The sequence below is a fragment of the Triticum dicoccoides genome, chromosome 6A (assembly GCF_002162155.2).
Source record: "Triticum dicoccoides isolate Atlit2015 ecotype Zavitan chromosome 6A, WEW_v2.0, whole genome shotgun sequence".
NCBI classification, from domain to species: domain Eukaryota; kingdom Viridiplantae; phylum Streptophyta; class Magnoliopsida; order Poales; family Poaceae; genus Triticum; species Triticum dicoccoides.
In genome coordinates this window covers 201,026,683-201,032,008 of record NC_041390.1, presented here as the reverse complement: position 1 = coordinate 201,032,008, position 5,326 = coordinate 201,026,683, and positions in this window count along the sequence as shown.

Genomic DNA, 5,326 nt, shown 5'->3' with positions numbered 1-5,326 from the left:
AACTCCTTGGTCACATTGCGCATATGATGATGTCCTACCGAGTGGGCCCAGAGATACCTCTCCGTTTACACGGAGTGACAAATCCCAGTCTCGATCCGCATAAAACAATAGATACTTTCGGAGATACCCGTAGTGCACCTTTATAGTCACCCAGTTACGTTGTGACGTTTGATACACCCAAAGCACTCCTACGGTATCTAGGAGTTACACGATCTCATGGTCAAAGGAAGAGATACTTGACATTGGCAAAGCTCTAGCAAATGAACTACTCGATCTTTTGTGCTAGTCTTAGGATTGGGTCTTGTCCATCACATCATTATCCTAATGATGTGATCCCGTTATCAACGACATCCAATGTCCATAGCCAGGAAACCATGACTATCTGTTGATCACAACGAGCTAGTCAACTAGAGGCTCACTAGGGACATATTGTGGTCTATGCATTCACACGTGTATTACGATTTCCGGATAATACAGTTATAGCATGAATAAAAGACAATTATCATGAACAAGGAAATATAATAATAATACTTTTATTACTGCCTCTAGGGCATATTTCCAACAGTCTCCCACTTGCACTAGAGTCAATAATCTAGTTCACATCGCCATGTGATTAACACTCACAGGTCATATCGCCATGTGACTAATACCCAAGAGTTTACTAGAGTCAGTAGTCTAGTTCACATCACTATGTGATTAACACTCAATGAGTTTTATGTTTGATCATGTTGCTTGTGAGAGAGGTTTTAGTCAACGGGTCTGAACCTTTCAGATCCGTGTGTGTTTTACAAATCTCTATGTCATCTCCTAGATGCAGCTACCACGCTCTATTTGGAGCTATTCCAAATAACTGTTCTACTTGGAGCTATTCTAAATTGTTGCTCCATTATATGTATCCGGTATCTCTACTCAGAGCTATCCGGATAGGTGTCAAGCTTGTATCGACGTAACCCTTTACGACGAACTCTTTTACCACCTCCATAATCGAGAAAAATTCCTTAGTCCACTAATTACTAAGGATAACTTTGACCGCTGTCCTGTGAGCCATTCTTGGATCACTCTTGTACCCCTTGACTGACTCATGGCAAGGCACACTTCAGGTGCGGTACACAGCATAGCATACTGTAGAGCCTACGTCTAAAGCATAGGGGACGACCTTCGTCCTTTCTCTCTTTTCTGCCGTGGTCGAGCTTTAAGTCTTAACTTCGTACCTTACAACTCAGGCAAGAACTCCTTCTTTGACTGGTCCATCTTGAACACCTTCAAGATCATGTCAAGGTATGTGCTCATTTGAAAGTATTATTAAGCATTTTGATCTATCCTTATAGATCTTGATGCTCAATGTTCAAGTAGCTTAATCCAGGTTTTCTATTGAAAAACACCTTTCAAATAACCCTATATGCTTTCTAGAAATTCTACATCATCTCTGATCATCAATATGTCAATAACATATACTCATCAGAAATTTTATAGTGCTCCCACTCACTTCTTTGGAAATACAAGTTTCTCATAAACTTTGTATAAATCCAAAATCTTTGATCATCTCATCAAAGCGTACATTCCAACTCCGAGATGCTTACTCTAGTCCTTAGAAGGATCGCCGGAGCTAGCATACCTTTTAGCATCCTTAGGATCGACAAAACTTTTCTGATTGTAATGCATACAACCTTTCCTTACGAAAACTAGTAAGGAAACTTGTCTTGACATCCATCTGCCAGATTTCATAAATGCAGCTAATGCTAACATGATTCCGACGGACTTTAAGCATCGCTACGAGTGAGAAAATCTCATCGTAGTCAACTCCTTGAACTTGTCGGAAAACACTTCGCCACAAGTCAAGCTTCATGGATGGTGACAATTCCATCCACGTCCATCTTCTTCTTAAAAGATCCATTTATCTCAATGGATTGCCGATCATCGGGCAAGTCCATCAAAGTCCATGCTTTGTTCTGATATATGGATACTATCTCGGATTTCATGGCTTCTAACCATTTGTCGGAATTCGGGCCCACCATCGCTTCTCCATAGCTCGTAGGTTCATTGTTGTCTAGCAACATGACCTTCAAGACAGGATCACCTTACCACTCCGAAGTATTACGTGTCCTTGTCGTCCTACAAGGTTTGGTAGTGACTTGATCCGAAGTTTCATGATCAATATCATAAGCTTCCACTTCAATTGGTGTAGGTGCCACAGGAACAACTTCCTGTGCCCTGCCACACACTAGTTGAAGTGATGGTTCAATAACCATACCAAGTCTCCACCATCCTCCCACTCAATTCTTTCGAGAGAAACTTTTCCTCGAGAAAGGACCCGATTCAAGAAGCAATCCTTTATTGCTTTCGGATCTGAATTAGGAGGTATACCCAACTGTTTTGGGTTTCCTATGAAGATGCATTTTATCCGCTTTGGGTTCGAGCTTATCAACCTGAAACTTTTTCATATAAGCGTCGCAGCCCCAAACTTTTAAGAAACGACAACTTAGGTTTCTCTAAACCATAATTCATACGGTGTCATCTCATCGGAATTACGTGGTGCCCTATTTAAAGTGAATGTGGTTGTCTCTAATGCCTAACCCATGAACGATAGTGGTAATTCGATAAGAGACATCATGGTACGCACCATATCCAATAGGGTGCAACTATGATGTTCGGACACACCATCACATTATGGTGTTCCAGGCGGTATTAATTGCGAAATAATTTCCACAATGTCTTAATTGTGTGCCAAAACTCGTAACTCAGATATTCATCTCTATGATCATATCATAGACATTTTATCCTCTTGTCACAATGATCTTCTACTTCACTCTGAAATTACTTGAACCATTCAATAATTCAGACTTGTGTTTCATCAAGTAAATATTCTCAACATCTACTCGAATCATCTGTGAAGTAAGAACATAACGATATTCACTGCATGCCTCAGCACTCATTGGACTGCACACATCAAAATGTGATGCTTCCAACAAGTTGCTATCTTGTTCCATTTTACTGAAACCGAGGCTTTTCAGTCATCTTGCCTATGTGGTATGATTTGCATATCTCAAGTGATCCAAAATCAAGTGAGTTCAAACGATCCATCTGCATGGAGTTTCTTCATGCGTATACACCAATAGACATGGTTCGCATGTCTCAAACAATTCAAAAACGAGTGAGTCCAAAGATCCATCAACATGGAGCTTCTTCATGCGTTTTATACCAATATGACTGACATGGCAGTGCCACAAGTAGGTGGTACTATCATTACTATCTTATGAAAATGTGTATCCCTACGATCAAGATTCAATAAACCATTCCTTTAGGTGCAAGAGCACTTATTCAGGTTTAATACTAATCTTGATGGTAGAGGGAGCGTGCGATGTTAGATCACATCAAACTTGGAAACACTTCCAACACATATCGTCAGCTCACCTTTAGCCAGTCTCCGTTTTATTCCGTAGCTATTATTTCGAGTTACTAACACTTAGCAACCGAACCGGTATCTAATACCCTGGTGCTACTAGGAGTACTAGTAAAGTACACATTAAGATGATATATATCCAATATACTTCTATCGACCTTGCCAGCCTTCTCATCCACCAAGTATCTAGGGTAATCTTGCTCCAGTGGTTGTTCCCCTTATTACAGAAGCACTTAGTCTCGGGTTTGGGTTCAACCTCGGGTTTCTTCATTGGTGCAGCAACTGATTTGCCGTTTCATGAAGTATCCCTTCTTTCCCTTGCCCTTCTTGAAACTAGTGGTTTCATCAACCATCAACAATTGATGCTCCTTCTTGATTTCTACTTTCGCGATGTCAAACAACGCGAATACCTCAAGGATCATCATCTCTATCCTTGATATGTTATAGTTCATCACGAAGCTCTAGCAGCTCGGTGGCAATGACTTTGGGGAAACATCACTATCACATCTGGAAGATCAACTCCCACTCGATTTAAGTGATTGTTGCACTCAGACAATCTGAGCACAAGCTCAACGATTGAGCTTTTCTCCCTTAGTTTGCAGGCTAAGAAAATCGTTGGAGGTCTCATACCTCTTGACGTGGGCACGAGCCTGAAATCCCAATTTCAGCCCTCGAAACATCTCATATGTTCCGTGACGTTTCAAAAACGTCTTTAGTGCCTCAACTCTAAACCGTTTAACTGAACTATCACGTAGTTATCAAAACGTGTATGTCCGATGTTCGCAACATCCACAAACGACGTTTGGGGTTCAGCACACTGAGCAGTGCATCAAGGACATAAGCGTTCTAGTGATCGCATAATCGCTACTATCAACTTTCAACTATATTTCCTCTAGGAACATAACTAAAACAGTAGAACTATAGCGTGAACTATGACATAATTTGCAAAAGGTCTTTTGACTATGTTCAGGATAATTAAGTTCATCTTATGAACTCCCACTCAGATAGACATCCCTCTGGTCATCTAAGTGATCACATGATCCGAGTCAACTAGGCCGTGTCCGATCATCACGTGAGACGGACTAGTTAACGTCGGTGAACATCTTCATGTTGATCGTATCTACTATACGACTCATGCTCGACCTTTCGGTCTCCGTGTTCCGAGGCCATGTCTGCACATGCTAGGCTCGTCAAGTTAACCCTAAGTGTTTTCGCTGTGTAAAACTGTCTTACACCCGTTGTATGTGAACGTAAGAATCCATTACACCCGATCATCACGTGGTGCTTAGAAGCGACGAACTGTAGCAACGGTGCACAGTTAGGGGAGAACACTTCTTGAAATTTTGTAAGGGATCATCTTATTTACTACCGTCGTCCTAAGTAAACAAGATGCATAAACATGATAAACATCACATGCAATCAAATAGTGACATGATATGGCCAATATCATTTTGCTCCTTTTGATCTTCATCTTCGGGGCTCCATGATCATAATCGTCACCGGCATGACACCATGATCTCCATCATCATGATCTCCATCATCGTGTCTTCATGAAGTTGTCACACCAACGACTACTTCTACTTCTATGGCTAACGCGTTTAGCAATAAAGTAAAGTAAGTTACATGGCGTTCTTCAATGACACGCAGGTCATACAAAAAATAAAGACAACTCCTATGGCTCCTGCCGGTTGTCATACTCATCGACATGCAAGTCGTGAATCCTATTACAAGAACATGATCAATCTCATACATCACATATCATTCATCACATTCTTCTTGGCCATATCACATCACATAGCATACCCTGCAAAAACAAGTTAGACGTCCTCTAATTGTTGTTTGCATGTTTTACGTGGCTGCTATGGGTTTCTAGCAAGAACGTTTCTTACCTACGCAAAACCACAACGTGATATGCCAATTGCTATT